Below are 25609 nucleotides of genomic sequence, written 5' to 3' on the forward strand. Positions count from 1 at the left end.
CCTTCTTGATCCATCTCCATAAAAGGGTCGACCAAACTTTCCTTAATCATAGTGTTCACATCAAGGGGGAGCTTGATGAAGGGTTAATTAACCTTTCCACTAATAGTATTTCTTTTGTGGGAAAATATGGAAGGTTTAGTCAATATTTTCTCACGCATAATATTCTCATCAACAAGGAGCCCAATTAAGGGTTGTTTGACCCTTCCTTGGCAGATATTGAGGAAGGTTTGGTGAACATTTCTTTCATATTATTGTTATCATTGATGTTGATCATAGAAAGTGATTGACCAACCCTTCCTCAAGTATAGAATTCTCATTGAGAGGAAGTCTAGAGAAGGTATGGAAAACTATTCACACTAGAGGAGGATAATTTTTGAAAGGTGATAAGTTTTTCAGAAAGAGTCTACTTTATATTATTATTATTATTATTATTATTATTATTAGTATTATTATTATTATTTCTATTATTGGGTAATTTTACATGCTCCACAAACCATCATTTTTTTGTATGAAAATCATTTTTATGTTTAGAAGGGTCAATTGATCCTTACCAATTGAAATATTTAGTCAAGCATAGTATTCACATCAAGGGGAAGCCGAGTGAATGGTTGTTCAAACCTTCCTACCGAAGGACAATGACAATGATTTTCAAAAGTTCATAACTTTGTCACACTACAACAAAACAAGCCATTAGCAACAGAAAAAGCATAAAAAATATAATATATTTGATCTTACGATTTGGGTTTAATTGTTGATGCAAAACTTGGTGCTACAATGCCTCTTCACTTGAGCAACATAAATAGCGCTGGAAATAACGCTGGGTTTAGCACTAAGAAATATTTCTTCCATACTTGCTTCCATTTTTGCATCAATTTGTACTTATATTTTTGTTCCTAATTGCGCTTCCAATTTTTCTTCTAGTATGGCATCAAAAATAACTTATTTTTTGGCTTCCTAATTTACGGCAAATTATGCTTCCATTATAATGTTGTTTATTGCTTCGAGTTTTTCTTCCAATATGGCACTACTTGTTGCATCTAGATTTTCTTCCATTATGTCATCTTCTTTGGCTTCTAATTTGACTTCCATTCTAGTGTCTTTTATTACTTTTAATATTGCTTCCATTATTACTTCTTTGTGTGCTTCTTAGAGAATGCCAATTTTGACTTCTAATATTGCTTCCATTATTACTTCTTTGTTTGCTACCTGAATTAAGTTTTTTTGCTTCTGAGGTAATGCCAAGTTTGGCTACTAGTATTTCTTCCATTATTACTTCTTTGTTTGCTACCTAAATTCGTTCTTTTTGTTCTACTTAGGTAACGCTGAATTTTCTTCGAAGATTTCTTCTAGTGTTCTTCTAGTTTGGCTTCCATTGTTGCTTCAAGATTCTTTTCTTCCAAAATTTCTTCCTTATTAACCTCGTCATTTGCTTCCTTTTAGTTCCAAGGTTTGGTTCTTGTTTAGCACTTGGGTTTGCTTGCCTCTAGTGTTGGAGTTTGCTTCTTAATTAGCCTTTGATTTTGCTTCTTGTTAAGAAACCAATTTAACTTCCTATTTAGAGCCAGTAATAGCTCTAAGTATGGCTTCCAATTTATTGTTGAATTTTACTTCCATTTTAGAGCCACATTCTCCTTCCATTTTAACAACTCATGATGCTTCCTTTATTGCTTCCATTTATTAATCTAATATTTTTTATTTCAATTAAACTAGTTAATTATATCATGCATCTTAAATAACTTATACAATTATAGAGTAATTCATATTGAATTTGAAATATTTTATAGCATACCATTTAGAAAAAAAATTTAGGGAAATGGAAATCTATACAAACTAACATCACTTTTTTTAAGCATAACTGATATTGTCATAATATTAATAAACAAAATTGTTGGTGATGACCATCTACACATAATGCAGGCATGCATTCACATCATAGAGAATTCCATAGTAGATATCTTTCAGGTTTCTCATTCTTACAGACCACACCATAGTATTGGAATAAAATAACAAGATATTTTTTTAACTATAACAGGTATTTTTACATTATTAATATAAAAAAAATGTTGGTCCCTGACTAGCTACACATAATGTAGACCTGGATAATACATGTCCAAATGATATTAGTCAAAATGATACATGTCAAAGTGATACAACTCAATATGTTACTGCAAGTGAAAATAACGCATGTGATAATAAACATGAAAAGATGCATCATAATGATTTATCAACAATGATACATGATGGAGTCTATATGATCAATGTCATTGGATACTACCAATAAATTACTCATCATCATCATGTCTATCATGATCATCATCATCAATGTCATCACCATCCTCGTCTGCCTCGATGTCATCTCCATCTACCTCATCATCATCATCTTGAATGATTGAACTAGACCCAACATAATTTGGATCAATTTCAATATCAATTGGATCTTCTAGAACACCCGTGTTCTTCAAAAGAAAAGACATTCAAAATAAAAATTTATTATTTATTTTATGCAATATTTAATATTTATTTTATGTTTCTAATATTACAACATATGAAATGGAACCAAAAGATGTCATTCCAATGATGTAAAAACATGCAAAAATTCTAATAAAATTTATTAAAGATCATTAAAAAATTTGTTATACAATTTACTTGTCATTCTTAGTTTCTTGTGTTACAAATGCATAGGCCTTGGATGACTTTAATTCCCCCATATGGAATAGTTCTTTCCAAACAATTTTGAGTAAATGAAGAGGGTTATCCAAGTTAGGGATGAACCTAAGGAGGTAAGTATAGTGGCTATAGTTAATAAGAGGGTTGATCAATTTTTTTTTATTTAATTGATGCATTTAGAATTGCATATAAAACATCATGTAACCATAAAATGCATACATACACATAAACACAAATGAAATGAAATCATGAGAAACATATGCCAATAGGTTGATAACATAGTTCACCTAGTGTGGGCTATGTCTCTGGGCTCTGCTCAAAGTGGGGAGGCCACTTTCATTAATCTTCAGTAAAAAATAAAATTACATGAATGTACAAAAGGCACCTTATACCTCAGTTTCAGGGGATGGCCTAAAAATGCACACTTTTGTTGAAGCAATAGACTGCCACGTTGACTTTTTAGCATGAAATCATGTCAACTGACTGTAAACTTGACCAGTTTCTGACACTGCTGAAATCTGGACCCTCAAGAATCTCAAATATTCCCAAAATATTCCTTCTCGCTAATTGACCAAAGTTTTGTTACTCAGATGACAAAGATGAATTCACCTTTGCACTCCTTACAAAAAAAATGAGTAAAATGACTATAAATTTGGCTTGGTTATGAAATTGTCAAAATTTGGCCCTTAGTGAATCTTTTAGATTCCTTAAGATTCCACAAAGATTCCCCTCTACAATTTGACTAAATACCTATTGCTCCGATCAGAAAACCGATCATGTCATCAGAATCTTGGTGAAATTATGGTTCGTTTGAGTACAAATTTGGCATGATTATGTAAGTGTGAAAATTTGGCCCCAAGGGAGTCTTATAGATTCCAAAAAGATTCCAAAAGGATTCCTCTCTACAAATTTACTGAAGATCTACTACTCAGATGACGAAATTGATTACACTGCCAGAATCATTGTGGAAAACTGAGAAAAATAAGTGTAAATTCAATATAGTTCTGCCTCTATAAAAAATCAGCATCCCAAGGTCTTTCGAGTTCTTCACGATTCCCTCAGTCAGGGTTCTGTCTTGATTTGTGTGCAAGATCTGGGTTCTATGCGTCTTTGTTCTTCCCTTAGTCGAATGGTAGAGTGGGTTTTTAAAAAAATTTATGGGCAGAATTACCAATGCTGCATGTGCTAACACATTGGTTGGCAGGTTGAATTTTGTACTAGGTGGTTCCAGTTTGAAAACCTCCATTGGTTAATTTTTGGTGATTTGTGGTTTTTTTTTTTGGTGTAATGTTATGGGGCCACCGAGTTCAGTGGGGTAGGTTTGATCCCTGTCGACCCCTCTTCTAATATGCAAAATAGCCATTTTTTGCGGCTGCCCAAGTTAGCTGAATATATATATTATATATAATGTATGAGGGTGGCAGTGTTGGTGGCCCGCCCCTTATTTTTAAACATTTTTTTAATAATATTAAAACATATTGGTTAAAACCCACCAACGATATTTTTTGGGTCACCAAAAAAATTAAAGAGGCAACGAATTCACCCATTCCATCCATAGGAAACCGTCACTGGCAAGTGCAATGTTGCCTCGTTAGTGGTTGTCAATGAGCCTAGTTTGACCAAAACTTTGACTGACCATAAGTTTCAAATACGAACTCCGATTGAAGTGTCATTTAAAAATTTGGAAATATTACGACAAGATCTTCGATCTGACCCTACTTTCACTTCAATGCAACAACTTTTATTTTTGAGCTTTTCCAAAGCCACTTCTGAATTCTGAGCATTTTTGGAGCCACCTAGATCATTCCTCCCCATTGAGGAGCTTTTGGTCCTCCAAAAGCATGAACATAATATATATCTGCATATTCCTTTTTCAATTCGCTCTTCAACATCTGCATTCTGTGAAAACTTGTGGTACATTCTTTGCAAATTACATACAAGATGACACACGACTCAAACAACCCCATACTTGCCAAGAGTTTATAACACACACTCTTTGACCAATTTTAAATCAAAATAGAAACCAATACCCCATCTATCAAAAAAAAAGAACAAGCATCATTGTTTCTTTAATAAGTGATGGAATCCACGTTGATCAACAAAGGATGCTCCATTTTGCAGGTGTGTTGATTCTAGAATTTCAGGAAAATTAAAAAATATTTTTGAATCTTCTCCTTCCAAAATATTTGAACGTATATTTAACCATTTACCATGGATAGAGATATTGAATTCTTATATTATCCTATTCTAGTGATATTATCTCTTATCCCTTGACCTTTCCTCCCTCATAAGTGGATCTCAAGCCTAGATTGGTAAATCCTAAACTGCCATGTTTACCCTATAAATTCACTGCCTCCCATGGATTCTGGGTTGAATTTTAGAGATTTCTAGTGCCCTCTTGTTGCTACTTTGAGCTTAATAAATCATCATCCATTTGCATTAGATTTGAGTATTAAGGTCTGCTTTGTGGAAATGGAGGACAAGACAATTGGGGAGACATCCATAAAGTCAACTTCTATATATGGTTGTATCTCCCCCCTTTATTTATTATACAAAAAGCACTTTGTTTTCTTATAGTTGTGTCATGTTGATTCTTATGTATTTCAATTCCAAGTTGACCCATTGGATAGAGATATTGGATTATGCTATGTGGATATTGTAGTTTCTTTCCTTGTTTTATTCATTATTGTAGGTTCCATTTATAGCTTGTGGAGCTAGGATTGGAGCTTACAAGCGAAGAGAAGAGGAGGACTTAGTACAAATTCCAGGTAAGTCTCTTTTCTGTATTCTAATCTCTTTAGGGAAAGCTTAGATATTTTTGTCCTTTGTCATTCTAGATCATACCACTAGATCTAGGGAGTTCATTTTTGTCTGTAGAAGTAAATTTTCCATATAACACTCATGCTTCTAACTAGAAGGTCCAGCTGATCCTTCTCATTAGAGGAGAAAGGCATTGATTTTTAAAAGTTCATAAGTTTGTAATTTAGAGTCCATTTTCTTCCCTCTTAATTTTTTGGGGGAGGTAGGGTAGGGTGGTAATTCTTTGTGCTCTACACACTAGAGTTTTTAGTTTATGAAAAGTAGGCCTCTATTGATAAGGGTCAATTAATCCTTCACTATGTAAATGTGTATTGATCCTTATTGATCCATATCCATCAAAAGGGTCGACCAAAATTTCCTTAATCATAGCGTTCACATCAAGGGGGAGCTTGATGAAGGGTTAATTAACCTTTCCACTAATAGTATTTCTTTTGTGTGAAAATATGGAAGGTTTAGTCAATATTTTCTCACGCATAATATTCTCATAAACAAGGAGCCCAATGAAGGGTTGTTTGACCCTTCCATGGCAGATCTTGAGGAAGGTTTGGTGAACATTTCTTTCATATTATTGTTATCATTGATGTTGATCATAGAAAGTGATTGACCAACCCTTCCTCAAGTATAGAATTCTCATTGAGAGGAAGTCTAGAGAAGGTATGGAAAACTATTCACAATAGAGGAGAAGGAGGATAATTTTTGAAAGGTGATAACATTTTCAGCAAGAGTCTACTTTATATTATTATTATTATTATGATTATTATTATTTCTATTATTGGGTAATTTTACATGCTCCACAAACCATCATTTTTTTGTATGAAAATCATTTTTATGTTTAGAAGGGTCAATTGATCCTTACCAATTGAAATATTGAGTCAAGCATAGTATTCACATCAAGGGGAAGCACAAGGAAGATTCATTTTACCCTATTCAGGAATATTTTTCATGTTGAGAGGAGCTCGAAGAAGGGGAAACTAACCCTTTAACAAGATTAGTATCATTATTGAAACGGAATTGAAGAAAGGATCAATTAACCATTACTTGAGAAAACTATTCATGTAGGGTGAGCATGACAAAGGGTCGGTTACCCCTTTTTCAAACATAGAATTATTATCAAGGGGAAGCCGAGTGAATGGTTGTTCAACCCTTCCTACCAAAGGACAATGACAATGATTTTCAAAAGGTCATAACTTTGTCGCACTACAACAAAACAGGCCATTAGCAACAGAAAAAGCATAAAAAAATATAATATATTTGATCTTACGAATTGGGTTTATGTTGATGCAAAACTTGGTGCTACAATGCCTCTTCACTTGGGCAACATAAATAGTGCTGGAAACAACGCTGGGTTTAGCACTAAGAAATATTTATTCCATACTTGCTTCCATTTTTGCGTCAATTTGTACTTATATTTTTGTTCCTAATTATGCTTCCTATTTTTCTTCTGGTATGGCATCGAAAATAACTTATTTTTTGGCTTCCTAATTTACGGCAAATTATGCTTCCATTATAATGTTGTTTATTGCTTCAAGTTTTTCTTCCAATATGGCACTACTTGTTGCATCTATATTTTCTTCCATTTTTTCATCTTCTTTGGCTTCTAATATGACTTTCATTCTAGTGTCTTTTATTACTTTTAATATTGCTTCCATTATTACTTCTTTTTGTGCTTCTTAGAGAATGCCAATTTTGGCTTCTAATATTGCTTCCATTATTACTTCTTTGTTTTCTACCTGAATTAATTTTTTTTGCTTCTCAGGTAATGCCAAGTTTGGCTACTAGTGTTGCTTCCATTATTACTTCTTTGTTTGGTACCTAAATTCGTTCTTTTTGTTCTACTTAGGTAACGCTAAATTTTTCTTCGAAGATTTCTTCTAGTGTTCTTCTAGTTTGGCTTCCATTGTTGCTTCAAGATTCTTTTCTTCCAAAATTTCTTCCTTATTAACCTCATCATTTGCTTCCTTTTAGTTCCAAGGTTTGGTTCTTGTTTAGCACTTGGGTTTGCTTCCTTTTAGTGTTGGAGTTTGCTTCTTAATTAGCCTTTGATTTTGCTTCTTGTTAAGAAACCAATTTAACTTCCTATTTAGAGCCAGTAATAGCTCTAAGTATGGCTTCCAACTTATTGTTGAATTTTACTTCCATTTTAGAGCCACATTCTACTTCCATTTTAACAACTCATGATGCTTCCTTTATTGCTTCCATTTATTAATCTAATATTTTTTATTTCAATCAAACTAGTTAAGTATATCATGCATCTTAAATAACTTATACAATTATAGAGTAATTCATATTGAATTTGAAATATTTTATAGCATACCATTTATAAAGAAGTTTTAGGGAAATGGAAATCTATACAAAAGTCTAACAATACTTTTTTAAACTATAACTGATATTGTCATAATATTAATAAACAAAATTGTTGGTGATGACCATCTACACATAATGCAGGCATACATTCACATCATAGAGAATTCCATAGTAGATATCTTTCAGGTTTCTCATTCTTACAGACCACACCATAGTATTGGAATAAAATAACAAGATATTTTTTTTAACTATAACAGGCATTTTTACATTATTAATAAAAAACAAATGTTGGTCCCCGACTAGCTACACATAATGTAGACCTGGATAATACATGTCCAAATGATATTAGTCAAAATGATACATGTCAAAGTGATACATCTCAATATGTTACTGCAAGTGAAAATAACACATATGATAATAAACATGAAAAGATGCATCATAATGATTTATCAACAATGATACATGATGGAGTCTATATGATCAATGTCATTGGATACTACCAATAAATTACTCATCATCATCATGTCTATCATGATCATCATCATCAATGTCATCATCATCCTCGTCTGCTTCAATGTCATCTCCATCTACCTCATCATCATCATCTTGAATGTATGAACTAGACCCAACATAATTTGGATCAATCTCAAGATCAATTGGATCTTCTAGAAGACCCGTGTTCTGCAAAAGAAAAAACATTCAAAATAAAAATTTATTATTTATTTCATGCAATATTTAATATTTATGTTATGTTTCTAATATTACAACATATGAAATGGAACCAAAATCATATTACATCATAGCAAAGTGCACATATATACCATGATAAAATTTCAATTAAGTTATAGCTAAGATGGCATTCCAATGATGTAAAAACATGCAACAATTCTAATAAAATTTATTAAAGATCATTAAAAAATTTGTTATACAATTTACTTGTCATTCTTAGTTTCTTGTGTTACAAATGCATAGGCCTTGGATGACTTTAATTCCCCCATATGGAATAGCTTCTTCCCAAACACTTTTGAGGAAATGAAGAGGGTTATCCAAGTTAGGGATGAACCTAAGGAGGTAAGTATAGTGGCTATAGTTAATAAGAGGGTTGATCCAATTTTTTTTTACTTAATTGATGCATTTAGAATTGCATATAAAACATCATGTAACCATAAAATGCATACATACACATAAACATAAATGCAATGAAATCATGAGAAACATATGCCAATAGGTTGATAACAGATTTTACCTAGTGTGGGCTATGTCTTCGGGCTCTGCTCAAAGTGGGGAGGCCATTTTAATTAATCTTTAGTAAAAAATAAAATTACATGTATGTAAAAAAGGCACCTTATACCTCAGTTTCAGGGGATGGCCTAAAAATGCACACTTTTGTTGAAGCAATAGACTACCACGTTGACTTCTTGGCATGAAATCATGTCAAGTGACTGTAAACTTGACCACTTTCTGACACTGCTGAAATATGGACCCTCAGGAATCTCAAATATTCCCAAAATATTCCTTCCTACTAATTGACCAGAGTTTTGTTACTTAGATGACAAAGATGAATTCACCTTTGCACTCCTTACAAAAAAATGAGTAAAATGACTATAAATTTGGCTTGGTTCTGAAATTGTCAAAATTTGGCCCTTTTGTGAATCTTTTAGATTCCTTAAGATTCCACAAAGATTCCCCTCTACAATTTGACTAAATATCTATTGCTCCGATCAAAAAACTGATCATGTTATCAGAATCTTGGTGAAATTATGGTTCATTTGAGTACAAATTTGGCATGATTATGTAAGTGTGAAAATTTGGCCCCAAGGGAGTCTTATAGATTCAAAAAAGATTCCAAAAGGATTCATCTCTACAAATGTACTGAAGATCTACTACTCAGATGACGAAATTGATTACACTGCCAGAATCATTGTGGAAAACTGAGAAAAATAAGTGTAAATTCAATATAGTTCTGCCTCTAGAAAAAATCAGCATCCCAAGGTCTTTCGAGTTCTTCACGATTCCCTCAGTCAGGGTTATGTCTTTATTTGTGTGCAACATTCGGGTTCTATGCGTCTTTGTTCTTCCCTTGGTCGAATGGTAGAGTGGGTTTTTAAAAAAAATTATGGGCAGAATTACCAACGTTGCATGTGCTAACACATTGGTTGGCATGTTGAATTTTCTACTAGGTGGTTCCAGTTTGAAAACCTCGCGTTGGTTAATTTTTGGTGTTTTGTGGTTTTCTTTTGGTGTAATGTTATGGGGCCACCCAGTTCAGTGGGGCAGGTTTGATCCCTGTCGACCCCTCTTCTAATATGCAAAATAGCCATTTTTTAGCGGCTGCCCAAGTTAGCTAAATATATATATTATATATAATGTATGAGGGTGGCAGTGTTGGTGGCCCACCCCCTATTTTTAAATATTTTTTTTAATAATATTAAAACATATTGGTTAAAACCCACCAAAGATATTTTTTGGGTCACCAAAAAAATTAAAGAGGCGACGAATTCACCCATTCCAGCCATAGGAAACCATCACTGGCAAGTGCCAAATTGTTGCCTCGTTAGTGGTTGTCAATGAGCCTAGTTTGACCAAAACTTTGACTGACCATAAGTTTCAAATACGAACTCTGATTGAAGTGCCATTTACACCTTTGGAAATATTAAGACAAGATCTTCGATCTGACCCTACTTTCACTTCAATGCAACAACTTTTATTTTTGAGCTTTTGCAAAGCCACTTCTAAGTTCTGAGCATTTTTGGAGCCACCTAGATCATTCCTCCCCATTGAGGAGCTTTTGGTCCTCCAAAAGCATGAACGTAATCTATATCTGCATATTCCTTTGTCAATTCACTCTTTCAACATCTACATTCTGTGAAAACTTGTGGTACATTCTTTGCAAATTACATACAAGACAACACACAACTCAAACAACCCCATACTTGCCAAGAGTTTATAACACACACTCTTTGACCAATTTTAAATCATAATAGAAACCAATACCCCATCTATCAAAAAAAAAAAAAAGCATCATTGTTTCTTTAATAAGTGATGGAAAACACATCATCACTTTTACAATTACATTGCAACACATGATTTACAAAATGTGGCCATTACAAGCTACTATATCTAGTAAAACCATCTCTTACTCAAAAAAGTGAATGGGTCATCTCCCTATGGCAGATTCTCTTGTTGAACTTCTTCACTAGTTGGTTCCTTCATAGGATCTTTCTAGGCATAGAGTATCTGACATGTGGCTCTTTGGTGTCCAACCTCGTTGCAGTGACTACAATGATTCTTGCTACTCCAAACTTTCTGGATCGTCTTTGAACACTTACTCCTGGTGCACCTCTAATAGGAGCCCGTGGAATCCTCACTATCACTGTAATGTGATGAATTTCTCCCATCATCTATCGTTGCTTGGTCACTGGTTGTATTGGGGAATTCTCCAATCTCTTTTCTGACATACCCAAGTTCTGTATAACAAGGCAATTCCTCCACTTTGATGGGATTCACAATGCCCTGGCCATTAATGTTGAGGAATTTCCTTTGAAACCCCATCTTCTTCAACAATTTTGATCCAATTCCTGTAGTATGTTTCTCAAAAGTAGCGAAATCATCATCATAAAAAGAACATGAAATTGAAGAATCACTTTTTACCTCTGGCTTGTTATCCTAAAACTTTTCCAAGGCCTCCTCCTTGGCTTTGTAGGTTTTAACCCTGTACAGAAATTACCTGCATATGAATTCTAAAACACAAAAGATAGACAATGTAAGCACATAACACATAAAACACATATACACAGAGATTTTCCCCTGGATCCCAAAAATGGGACTACCAGCTTGATTTTTCATTATGTTCCTTTCAATGTTACAATACATATTTATACATGCCGAAGCATCCAATACCATGGACTGAAAACCATCACATCCAAAACCATGGATTGAAAACCATCGCATCCAAAACCATGGACCGAAAACCATCGCGTCCAAAGACATGGACTGAAAAAACATACGTAGGTCTACCCAACCTAATACAGGGTCTAATTTTTTTTTTCCCAGGGCACTGCCCCAAACCTCGCAGAGGGGAGCTACCCACCCCCCTCAAACCCCTCGGACAGAGGGGGTTGACGCCCCCCTGTAACCCCCCCGCTGCGCAATCGGTGCAACAAAGGGGGGCTTTGCCCCCCACATAACCCCCCAGTGTAGAGCTGCAACTAGGGTCTCTCACACCGCTAATTATTCCACATTAATAAGTCAATCCGGGAACATTTTGTTATTGCAAGAAGTAGCTCAATCCGAGGCTATTTGTCCGAGTAATTCTTAGTAGTACAGGGTTGAGAAGATCAAAGGAAAACAGACGCTAAGCTGTAACTAAACTAACCTAAAAGATGGAGTCACACAAAACAGTTGATCAGTCAAGGGTACGAAAACAATATCCCATCCCTTTAGAAAATGATTAAAGAAGGGAAATTAGAGCATGGACTTATAGGTCTGGGAGCTAAGCAGCGTCTTGCTGAGGCTCACTACAGCGTTAGGCCTTCTCTCATGCCAAAGCAACAAAGGCAGGTAAATAAATCAGCGGAAAGTAAAATGGAACAGCGAACTGGAAATGGGACAGCAATAAATGGAACAGCAGTAAAATGGAACAGCAGTAATCAAATGGAACAGCAATAATCAAATGGAACAGCAACCCTTAATGATTTATGAAACAACAACCATCACCCGTATGTACATGTTCTACATTAATATAGAAATCTGAGAGTATTGAATGATACAACTATGTTTCTAAACAGAATGACGCTACTCTCAAATCCCACGAATATTGTTTAACATAAATCCAATGACAGTAACATTCATACAAGTACCCTGTTACAGAAATGGATGAATAAAGATACAATCCAACCCTGTGTAAATCCAATTATACAGTGCAAAATCTTTACATAGAGAAATCATTCATTCATTAAGCATAACAGAGCATAGCGTATCATATAAATAATTCATCAGACTACTGAGTAATGAAGATAAACAAACCACACACAAATCACCATATAATGATACAAAAGCAAGTGTCCTTTGGAGCCGGGCCCTTAGCTGCCAATGGTACACTGCCTTAAATTACTCCAGACGCAGAGACGGAATAAACACCAAGTCTTTTATATTAATCGCATCCACAAAAGTATAACAAAATCAGGTCTCAGTGAGACTCAATGATTAAAGTTTGTCCTAGAGCTGTAAAATTACAAAAACAATCCTCCTTGCTTAATGATGTTGTGCCATTATATAACAGAAATGACGGAGATATCTAGATAATCAGAGATAAGTAAAGCAGTGATTCCTCAGGATCGAAGATCCTGAGGGATTCGCTAATCGTTCACTCTTTCTTGCGTATGCCGAGCTGGTATCCCGCATTCTTTTCCTGGACTATTCAATTCCAATTTTGCTTGATCGTGTCCGCATCCGGTTCCCTACTAGAGGAACAGCAGTTATTTTTCCTCTGCTTCTCGCTTTTGGGCGGGAACTCCTTGCTCGCATGTCTTCCTGCATAGAAAACGTCAATTATTAGCACTTGAGCTTCCTTTGTCTATTTTTGCACATTTTATCAAAATCCTTTATTTTCTTCGAATTCCTCATGCAGAAAAGGTTACAATTATTATTGAAAAACCACTAGACTGCTAGTCAAAAGCATACCTTCCAGGTGCTCCACACACCCCCCTGCTTACCCTGTTTCATGGCCTCATGAAAACATTGTAGTTGACATGCAAGGCGGTGAGAGAATAGGCTGGAGAATGGATCTCGTGAGGAGGCCGACAACCGTGATGAGCAACTAGATTATCAAAGAACTGATCTATTTGATCTGCAGGCATCTCATACAAGGCCTGATATCCGGGTGCAGGGTGCCAAATAATTGGACTGCGAAATCGATACCCTAACCAGGATGGCCCTGCTTGCAGAATCCGTTCCCCATAAAGGTTCAATTGGCTGGCAGCCAGCTCAAAATTCTCATATTTGAATGGTTCCCTGAGCTGGATGCTTGGACTAGAGGTCTGGTATCGAAATTTTGCAGCATCGAGGGCAAGATCTTTAATAGTCAGGAAATATTCCAGACCATTTTGGATCAAGTCTTCGTGCATGGGTCCTATCATCTCAATGACACCTGGGATCCTCATAAGACTCCTATGCTCTCTCCATAGCATCACTGGGTCTCTAGGTTCAGCTCGTATCCACAAGTCTAGGCTATTTTCTTGTCTCTGAAAGGTGTTATAAGCTCTGAGCCATTTCACCTGATTAACCCCAAATGAGATGAAGGCTTGGAATTGTATATCGCCAACAAAAGGGCCAGGATTTAAATCAATTTCCTGGTCTAGCACAAGGTTTTGCAAGTAAAACTTGCACAATAACCTTTGAACCTTAACCCCATAATGCTTGCAACAGTCTATAAAATCATTAACAGTGTTGATGTGGATAGGTGCTCCTGCCCTAACGGCTTTTATTTTCAATCTCAAATATCTTTCAAGAAAAAATAAAGCATAATTTTTAGCAGGGGCCCTACAAGTCAAAACATCATTATATAAGGAACACACAGTGTCCATCTGCTTAACAACACTATCTAATCGACGAGTTACCTTAGCAACCTTTTCTTGTTCCTTCTGCCACCCCTCAAAGGCTTGGCTTTCGGATTGACTAATATTCCGAAGTTGTTGTTTTAATTCTTCATATTTCTCCCGGGGGATTGCTTGCTCTCTTAGTTGTTCAGCTTCTTGTTGGGCTTGCTTCATCATCTTGTGCAAGTTTCTCGTTTTTGGATTCTTGTTCCATTGAGCCGTAGAGGCCGGGAATTTTGCCTGCAACTTTTTATTACGCTGTTTAGAGTTCAGAACCCGAATAACCCCTGAGGGTGGTGCCTCTGTTTGGGTCTCCTTATTCTCTTTCTCCTTCTTGACACGAATGAAAGGCTGCTGAGGTCCCCCTGCCATTGGAACATCTTGCTGTTATTCCCTCTTAATTGGAATGTCAGTTTGTTCTCCAGGGTCAGATGGAACAGCAATTTGTTCCTCTATGTTATTTGGAACAACACCCTGTTCCTCATTAACATTTGGAACAGCAGACTGTTCCTCGGCAGTAGGTCTTCTGATGGGGTTTCGACCAACAAAATGGGTTCTTGTCCTCGGGGTTTTTGCTGTAGTGGCCCTCCTCCTTTTCCTTGAGGTCCTTTGTATTCTCAAATCGGCTTTCAGAATTCGAATTTGCTGTCGGAGCCTGGCTATAGTACCCAAAAACCTCTGTTGTTTCTTTCTTAATTTCTTAATCTCCTTTGCCTTGGCAGAGGGTTTGACCCTTAAGCCCACTGCTTCTTCATCTGGGATATCTTCCGGCGTCCTGGGGACAGACTGTCCCTGATTGTTGTCTTCAATTTCATTATCATAACTAGGCAGGTTTTCTTCTCCTGCCTTTTCTGCATGTGCTTCCTCTGGTAGTTCTTCCTCTGCGGGACTGTCAGGGATGCCTGTTGTGCTGGAGGGCTGGCCATATTCCCCCATATTGGCCAGAACTGCTGCCAATTCCTCCTCACCTACAGGGTCCTGCAACGGGCTACCCCCTGGCTGTGCTATTTCTTCTTCTTGATTGCCCTGTTCGGTAACCCTTTCTTCCTCAGAGTGCTCATTTTCTTGATTGTTCTGTTCGATAACCATTTCTTTCCCTTCCGGCTGGCCAGTCTCAGGCCCTGATTGCTCCACATTTCCTTCGGAAGGTCCTCCTTCTGGTTCTGGAGGTTCGTCCTCAATTTAAATTGGTTGGGCCGTTGCTTCCTGAATTCTTTCCAACCTTCCTCGTATCCGAGCCAACCGAGCTGACTTCCTTGGTCTCTCAGGTAGGTCGGGCGTGCCAGCAGGTTCTCTGGGTTCCTCTGGTCATTCTGGCATATCAGAAGGTTGTTTCCGTTTTGAAGCGGCATGTCTTTCTGTTGCTGTCTTCTTGTGTTTCTCTAATCGTTTCGGTGTGCTAGAGGACTTTTCAGGTTTTGGGGATGGTGCAGCCGATCCTCCTTTGACTATTGCGGTCAATTCCTCCCAAGTGCTTTGCTGTTGAGTGAGACTGTGGCTCACTATCAACCGAATCAGCCCATGGTGGCTAACGACTGCATCTATGTGCTGGGCCTTTCTCAAGTTTCGGGCCACGTCATGTAGTAGCGAATTTAAAAGTGCAGGAAGATTTACAGAACATTTTCCTTTTAAAATAGCTAAAAGTTTCAAGTGACGAGGTCTTACCACGTCTTTTCTCCCTTCGCAGGTGATATAACTTTGTACTGTTTTCGCTAGCTCGGTCCAGGGTTCCCCTAGTGTTGCCGACAAAACTCCTTTCCATTTGACTGTCAAGATTTGGCCTTCGTCCTGGAAAATTTCCATAGCTTTTTGTAATCTTTCCTTCTTCGGCGTCCATATGGGTCCAGCAGCTGGTAATCCTGAAACTTCTGCGATAATATCCTCTGTAACCGCTATCCGCTTCCCTCCTACTATGGAGTAATTTTCCTGCAAATTCTGCAGGAATTCCAACGCCACGGCTTCATTTGATTCTTGCAGGCGGCTAAAGTAATTCAACCACCCTACGTTTTCCAAAATTTCGTGAGCAGCAGCGGAAACTGTCAGCTTGTGAGGTTCACTTCGGACCGTCTTTCCGCCCATGATTTTTCTCAGAAATTAAACAGCAACTGATTGCGGTGTTTGCGACTTAGAAAGGATGATCACCGAGCATGCAACTAAAAAAAAATTATCGTGGATGGCAATTTCCGTAGAATGGAAGCATCATACCATTAAACCATGTCATTCCTTCGTACATTGTCTCACCCGAATGGTGTGCAGCCACGTAATCATGGAGTAATGAGATTACCTTCCCCCCCGCGATCTGATAGGCTGTCCCCAGCCGTCAAAGAGAGGAGCAGCAGCCAGTCGGAGGTCCAATCGTAAAGTACAGCATATGAACTTATGCCATGTTTTAGAAAAACTACGAAATGTCGAAACCGAGGCAAAAAGGTATATCGCGTTTTGCATAAGAGCCTGCGTGATATAGTGAGGAGCTAGGGGATGGGACGTCTGTCAAGCGTACGAAGTCTCTAGTGGTCACTGTCAGTTCTGTTGCCATGATTGGTGGTAATAAATATTCATGCGATATATACATCGGGTGTCACATATGATCTTTGCAAAGGATAAGAGACAGAAAAATTTTAATATCATACATGTTGGTGTAATTATTACGACTACTATGCCATTAACAGAGCTCTGCTGCCAACAGGTGTTCATAACCTTAGCAGAGTTGTTTATTTCACCCTCCGGAACCATGATCTTTTGTGTATATTCTGAAGAGTGCTTTGTCAAAATGCAGGCCATTATGCTGGCTTGGTGACCAGATAGCCATAATGCCATTCACAAGGTAGGCGCAAAACGTGGTCAGGATGGCTCGCGATGAGACCTCCTGTTCCAAGGTTTGCTTGTTAATTTACCTTCGGACCATATCCCTAGTGTGGTGGCCGTTATGGGAATGCCACTTCGCTTCCACCCTTATGATCATGGTAGGCCGGCTCTGAATGAGACCCCCTATCCTGCATTTGACAATTTTCATATTTTGTTTTTGTTTTCTTTTGCAGAGCAGCTCTCTTGTTTATTTTCACATAAGGGTGGTTCCACACTCCTTAAGAGCGGGGAATGGTGGAAGAAGTCTTACGATCCCAACATATAGATATAAATCGTTCGTTCTTACTCCTAAGTAATGATCAAAAAAATATTTTTAGGGGAATCGTCATGATAAAGATCACCAATGACAATGGTACTGGTAAATGACAACGACAGCGAAGATGAAAAGTTCACGTCCCTCCTCTTGTCCTCTTATACATACTGACTTCTTAGTGATAGCGATTTATGATGTGCTGATTTCAGTATATCATGGCTTATGTTCACCGCATAAGTTCATTGCTGTATTTACAAGATTGAGGAGAACATGGGCAGAGCATCCTCCATAAGGGAAAAAATATGGCGATGGCATTCCTGAAAGAAGAATTCATTCCTAGGATACCATTTCTTTGAGAGGAACAACGAAAAATCGCAAATGCTGTTCCTTTTGAGAAAGGAACAGCAAAGACACTCAAATGTTGTTCCTTTTGAAAAGGAACATCAGACACACTCAAGTGTTGTTTCTTTTCGCAAAGGAACAGCAGGAACACACAAGTGTTGTTCCTTTTCGGAAAGGAACAGCAGAAACACACAAGTGTTGTTCCTTTTCGAAAGGAACAACAAAAACACACAAGTGCTATTCCTTTTCGCAAAGGAACAGCAAAAACACACAAGTGCTGTTCATTTTCGTAAAGGAACAGCAGAAACACACAAGTTTTGTTCCTTTTCGCAAAGGAACAAAAAAAACACAAGTGTTGTTCCTTTTCGCAAAGGAACAACAAAAACACACAAGTGTTGTTCCTTTTCGCAAAGGAACAGTAAAAAACACAAGTGTTGTTCCTTTTCGCAAAGGAACAGCAAAAAACACACAAGTGCTGTTCCTTTTCGCAAAGGAACAACAAAAATAACACAAGTGTTATTCCTTTTCGCAAAGGAACAACAAAAAACACAAGTGCTGTTCCTTTTCGCAAAGGAACAGCAAAAAACACACAAGTGTTGTTCCTTTTCGCAAAGGAACAGCAAAAAGCACACAAGTGCTGTTCCTTTTCGCAAAGGAACAACAAAAATACACAAGTGCTATTCCTTTTCACAAAGGAATAGCAAAAACACACAAGTGTTGTTCCTTTTCGCAAAGGAACAACAAAAAACACAAGTGCTGTTCCTTTTCGCAAAGGAACAGCAAAAAACACAAGTGTTGTTCCTTTTCGCAAAGGAACAGCAAAAACACAAGTGTTGTTCCTTTTCGCAAAGGAACAAAAAAAAACACAAGTGTTGTTCCTTTTCGCAAAGGAACAACAAAAAAAAAACAAGTGTTGTTCCTTTTCGCAAAGGAACAGCAAAACACTTGGAGTAAAAAAAATCAAGGAAACATATATACAAGATATTATGTACAAGTTATAAAATGAATTTCTTAAGCTATAGGTGAGGAAGATTTCACTTCCTCTCCTAAGATTTCCATATCAGTATCTTGTCGCAGCTGTTGACAGAAGGATTCCCGAGTGAGTGGCTTTTGATAAAGGCGAACTCGGTGGCCATTTACTTTGAATGCATATCCAGAACCGTCAATTGTGATCAGGGTAAGGGTCCCATTGTCATGTACCTTCTGGATTTCGTATGGTCCTAACCATCAAGTCTGGAGTTTCCCCGAGAAGTCCTGAAACCGAGAGTCATATAACAGAGCCCAGTCTCCTTCATGAAAGACTTTATTCTTGATAAGTGCATCATGCCATTTAGCTCGCTGTTGTTGAATTAATGTTGTCTTTTGTAATGCAGAGAGCCTGATTTCGTCCAATTCATTAATCTGTTGTAATCGATTGATTTGTGCCTCACTCAGATCTAGGCCAACTTCCTGTGCAGTTCGTAGCGTTCGGATTTCGAATTCTATGGGGAAAATTGGTTGTTTTCCAAACACTAATTGATACGGTGAATAGCCTGTAGTACTTCTCCATGTGGTTCTGTAGGCCCACAGTGCCTCAGGTAGTCGAGTGGCCCAATCTCACCTATGCGATGTAATGGTCTTTGTTAAAATTGATTCTATTACCTTATTACTACTTTCTACTTGCCCATTTGTCTGCGGATGGTATGGGGTAGTGATCTTATGTTGGACATGATAATTGTTAAGTGTTGCAGCCAATTTATTTCCAACAAATTGTGGTCCACCATCGGTGATTAGTTCTCTCGGAAGTCCATAACGTACAAACAAATGGAACAAGAATTGTATCACAGAGTCTTCTGTAGCCCTAGGTAATGATTCGGCCTCGACCCATTTAGTAACATAGTCTGTCGCCACCAGAATGTATGTCCTCTAATTTGATGATGGATTGATGGGCCCAATGAAGTCCAGAGCCCATTGTTCAAATGGCTCAATGACCAATTGTGGTCTCAGAGGCATTTCATCGGCTTGGCCAGGTCTTCCTTCTCGCTGGCAGCTGTCACAGGCTTGTCCAAATTTTTCGCATCCTTGAAAATTGTAGGCCAATAGTATCCTGTCTGCAATACTTTATGTGTTGTTCTATTTTCAGCGAAATGTCCCCCACATGGCCCGTTGTGGCAAGCTTTTAGAATGTCGAAGATTTCGTCTTCTCGAATACACCTTCTGATTTGCATGTCTGCCCCTGTATGGAACAAATGGCCTACAATCCACGAAAACCGAGTGCTCTTCTGAATAATCTGCTTGCGTTCCTGAGGGGTTAAGTGTTTTGTTAGCTTACCGACTGCAAGGTAATTAGCGACATCAGCATACCAGGGTGTTCGAACAGCAACAACAAACAGGTGCTCGTCAGGAAATTGATCTTTCACTGTTGTTGTTTCAATTGCTTTCGGTATTCGTGAGAGGAAATCAGCTACAGGGTTCTCCTTGCCAGGTTGATCCTTGATTGTGATGTCGAACTCCTGCAATAAGATCAACCATCTGGTTATTCTAGCTTTCGTAACAGGTTTATTTGCCAAATATTTGATATCAGAATGATCTGTATATAACACAACAGGATAGCCTGTGATATAATGTCTAAATTTGTTAACAACATGTATTACAGCCATGAATTCCTTTTCAGTAACAGTATAATTGAGTTCGGCAGAGGATAAATTTTTGCTGATATAGTAGATAGTGTATGGTCTCTTATCCTCTTCTTGCCCTAGGACTACACCAATTACTGTGTCCGAGGCATCAGATGAGATTTGAAATGGCAAATTCCAGTTGGGTCCTCGGAGGACTGGGGCTGTTGATAGAAGCTTCTTCAATTCCTTAAAGGCCTGGTCACATTTTTCTGTCCACAAGAAATCAACATTGCCAGTTAAAGCATATAGAAGTGCAGCAGTACGTGAGTAATGTTCTATAAATCGTCTGTAATACCTAGAAAAGACAAGAAAACTGCGTACCTTTGTTTGAGTAGTGGGGGTAGGAATAAGCAAAAGAATCTGGATTTTAGCCGGGTCTACCTGGATGCCAGCTGCTGAGATATAGTGCCCTAGAATGAGCCCTTCTGTCATCATCATGTAACACTTTTCGTGACTCAGACAAAGTCTGGTAGCGATACAACGTTGTAGGACTTTTTCCAGGGTATCTAGAGCTGGGTTAAAATCATCTCCATATGGTGTAAAATCGTCCATATACACTTCAAGTCCATCATTTATCAGATCTGTGAAGATACTAAGGACAGCCCTTTGGAATGTAGCAGGGGCATTACATAGGCCGAAGGGCAAAACTCGATAGGCAAACGTTCCCCAAGGGCAAGTAAAGGTAGTTTTATCCTGGTCTTCAGGGGCAATTTGGATTTGGTTATATCCGCTGAAGTCGTCCAGGAAAGAAAAGAATTTCTTTCCTGCCAAAGTGTCCAATACTTGATCTATGAACGGGAGAGGGAAGTGATCCTTCTGTGTTGCTTTATTTAACTCCCTGTAATCTACGCAAATCCTCCATTTTCCGTTTTTCTTGGGTACCACCACCAGGGGAGAGACCCACTTACTGTCGGAGATGGGATAAATAAAATTAACATCTCGAAGTTTCTGAAGTTCGGCTTTTACTACCTCTTGTAGATGGGGGTTAAGTCTTCTTTGCGGCTGACGAACAGGTTTTGCATCTTTTTCTATGTAGATGTGGTGGGTGCATAATTGGGGATCGATCCCTTTCATGTCAGGGTAATCCCACGCAAATGCTCCTTGATATTTTCGTAACAGATTTACAAGTTTTGCTTCTTGGTCTGGTGTAAGGTTGGCGTTGATATTTAGGGCCTTACCAGGTTCAATTTCCACTACTTTACTATTGGCAACAACAGTCACTGGTATTGTTTGGTCATGTGCGTCTTTCAAAGGGTCTTCCTCTAGCTCACTATCAAATGCTGCCTCTATCATAAAACACTGTGTGTGAGATCTAGATTCAGTTTGACTAATGAAGTTATTGATGGCATCATCTTCTATCTGATCTTTAAAATCTAAAGCCTTTTGTACAGTCAATGGGGCTCTGATATTGTTAGTAAGGTATGACACAGGATACTGATTGGTTTTGATCATTGGCAGGCTTGGCTGTGCTGGAGGATATAGAACTATATTTTTAACATCTGGTCCTTTAGTTATAGTCATGTTTCCCTGCCGACAACCAATGTAGGCATCGGCAGTAGCAAACTAAGGTCTTCCTAATATTAGCAGATGTCCATCCAGTCAGGTTTTTGGATTAATTATCAGGAAATCAGTTGGATATTCCCAGGAGTCTACAGAAACCATGACATCGTATAGAGTGCCTTCTGGTCGAACTACAGATCGATCTGCCAATTCTAGCAAAGTAGAAGTAGGTTCTACTGATGTGATGCCAAGCTTTTGGCAGGTAGAGGTTGTCAAAATATTGATTGCAGCTCCTAGATCAACCAAAGCGTTAGTTAGGGTTTGGCCATAGATTTGGACAGTCACAATTGGATTTTCGGGATCTTCGTATTTGATAGGTGTCTCTTTTCACGATAATAAGTCAGATAAGGTGCCGACTACTTGGACTCTTGGGTTAGTGGTTGTATTCCTCCTTGATTTTTTTATGCACAGTTCTTTTATAGTTTTTGCGTATATAGGAATATCTTGAATGGCCTGGAGGAATGGAATTTTTATGTACAGGTTTTGTAACTCTCCTAGAATGTCAAAGTCTGGATGTTGTACTGGTCATGGTATGACTAATCGTTCCGGGAAAGGAGGAGAGGATGTATTTGTTTGTTGATGGGTTTGTTCCTTATTTACACCCTCTTGTTGTGGTGGTTTTTCTATTGGTAACTGATCTTCAATATGATCTGTTTTGTCTCCCTCTATTTCTATGATACATCCAGATCGTAACTGAAGGTCATTGCACTCCCTTAGGCCAAGTCCAGTTTCTGATGTTTCTATAATTTGGATGGATTGGACTGGTCTATTATTAGGATTGGGATTGGGTTGGGCTGGGAGTTGCGGCCTTAGATTAGACTGGGGGTTTTGTTGTAAGGCTGGCAGAGTCGGTTGAGGGAGTGGAATAGTTCCTATTGACTGATATGTCGATCTTGGCCAATTTGTCTGCCAGGGTGAACCTTGTGAAGTAGGGGGAATCCATTGCGGAGGGTATGAGTTATTCTACCAATATGGTGGAGTGTAAGGAAAATTTGGCCATCCGAATTGGCTTATCTAATTCATCCATGGATTTGGAGAGGAAAATGGCTGTGATGACCAATCCGGGACTAGGGGTGTAGATTGGTTTTGCCACATACCATATTGCTAAGCATTATACTGTGGAGGCTGGAAAGAAGAAGTTGGGTCCGAAAACATACCAGATTTCCTAGGTTGCCATTGGCGACATTGGTTAACAAAGTATGCTGGTTCTGATTCTTCTTCTGCTTCCTTGTATACAGCCTTCAATCCAGGAAGTGAGGGGCAGCTCTCAATAAGGTGGTCTTTCGTACAGATAGCACATGCTTGAACTGTATCTAGCGGACATTCCTTGTGGCTATGTTTTCTTCTGCATCGGGGGCAGAAAATTGCCAGATTTTGCTCCGCCTCCATTTGCTTTTGTTTAGCCTGCACAATATCAAGCTGAGTAGTTAATGTCCCCAGAATATCAATTTTAAAATTTTCTAATAAATTCCCTAGTTCTACACGTGTTACCCCTTCTGTTAATATTTTGTTGTCTTTAATAAACCTATCATATTCTGTTGATTTTATCCTTGTGCTGCTTCTTGAACTCCTGATGCATAAATTAATGATATCAACAAAATTCTCTTGGTAAATATCCCCTTTTCCCATGATATTCAATGTTTCAATCCACTGCTCTTTCATTCCTCTAATCAATGCAATTTTCAACACATTATCGGGCAGAGGTAGTGATGCATAGGGAGATCTCTGTAAATTATACTGGAAACGTTCTACGTATTCTTCCAAAGTTTCATTTGGTCTGGCCATCATTTGGAAAATTTCATCTTTTAGCTCTCTCGATCTACAATAATCCTGATATTTTTTAAGAAAGGATTCTTTCATTTGCTCCCAGTTGTTTATGACTCCACCACCTAAACCCATGAACCATCTCAGAGCTGCTCCTTTTAAAGTGGAGGGGAACAGCTTTAATTTCTGGGGGTCAGTGGTGTAATCGTACCCTCTACATAGCACATCGAATTCAAATAAAAATGCATGCGGGGTCTTCTGATGTAAGTCCATGAAAGGTCAGGATGTGTTGAAGAGGTATTGCTTTCATGGGTGCATTTGCAGCAGAATCTACTATAGGATATTGCAATGTAGAAGTTTGAGCATTTGATTGATTCTGCGCCATTGGATCAAATATGTGCCAATATCCTTCCGGAATTTCTAGGAGGGTATTCCTAGGTTGAGAAGGGACGACCTTGGCAGGAACTGTTTTAATGACACTTCCCTTATCTGGGATCTCTGTCTGAGTGAATGGGGTGCCTTCAAGGTTAACTTTGTCCGCGCTTCCCCTGCCTGGGTTGTTTAACAATTGGATTATCCTAGAAGGAGACCTTGGTTCCTCTATTTCCCCTATTTCCCCTTCTCCTTCACAAATATTACTTAAATTCCCTTCTTGCAGCCGTTATGACACAGAATTTTCAATTTCTTGGAAGTCCTGTTCATCAGTCCGACTATGCACCTCAGCGTAGGCTCCAGATGGTGATGCTGTAGCCTGAAGGGAACTAGTAGGCTGCTTAGAATGAGTCTTTCTGAGGCCTACTGACGGCTGAGATTCGGTTTTCTTATAGATTTCGTCTATGAAGGTTGTTCGGCCAAGGGTCACCGGTCCTTTGGCTTTTTCAGGTTTGACTGGAGGTTTGATATTCTTTTCTAGCTTTTTTTGCTTAGTCATGCACTCTAAAAACTACTAAATCCTATTCAACCAGCAATTCTTCTAAGAGAGCAGACGGTGGAGCAGGGCTTTTACATGCTCCGTACGCAGGTTCTTACCTTCCGTTTTTAAAATCCAACTCCCCCCTAGCAGCTTTGCGCACTACTCTGTAAAGGGCAAATGGCTATACTCCTTCCCCGGCAACGGCGCCAAAATGTAGAGCTGCAACTAGGGTCTCTTACACTGCTAATTATTCCACATTAATAAGTCAATCCGGGAACGTTTTGTTATTGCAAGAAGTAGCTCAATCCGAGGCTATTTGTCTGAGTAATGCTTAGTAGTACAAGGTTGAGAAGATCAAAGGAAAACAGACGCTAAGCTGTAAGTAAACTAACCTAAAAGATGGAGTCACACAAAACAGTTTATCAGTCAAGGGTACGGAAACAATATCCCATCCCTTTAGAAACTGATTAAAGAAGGGAAATTAGAGCATGGACTTATAGGTCTGGGAGCTAAGCAGCATCTTGCTGAGGCTCACTACAGCATTAGGCCTTCTCTCACGCCAAAGCAACAAAGGCAGGTAAATAAATCAGCGAAAAGTAAAATGGAACAGCGAAATGGAAATGGGACAGCAATAAATGGAACAGCAGTAAAATGGAACAACAGTAATCAAATGGAACAGCAATAATCAAATGGAACAACAGTAATCAAATGGAACAACAATAATCAAATGGAACAGCAACCCTTAATGATTTACGAAACAACAACCATCACCCGTATGTACATGTTCTACATTAATATAGCAATCTGAGAGTATTGAATGATACAACTATGTTTCTAAATAGAATGACGCTACTCTCAAATCCCATGA

The sequence above is a fragment of the Pinus tabuliformis genome, chromosome 7, assembly GCF_031772625.1.
Source record: "Pinus tabuliformis cultivar Carrire ecotype Pingquan chromosome 7, CPIR1, whole genome shotgun sequence".
NCBI lineage: Eukaryota > Viridiplantae > Streptophyta > Pinopsida > Pinales > Pinaceae > Pinus > Pinus tabuliformis.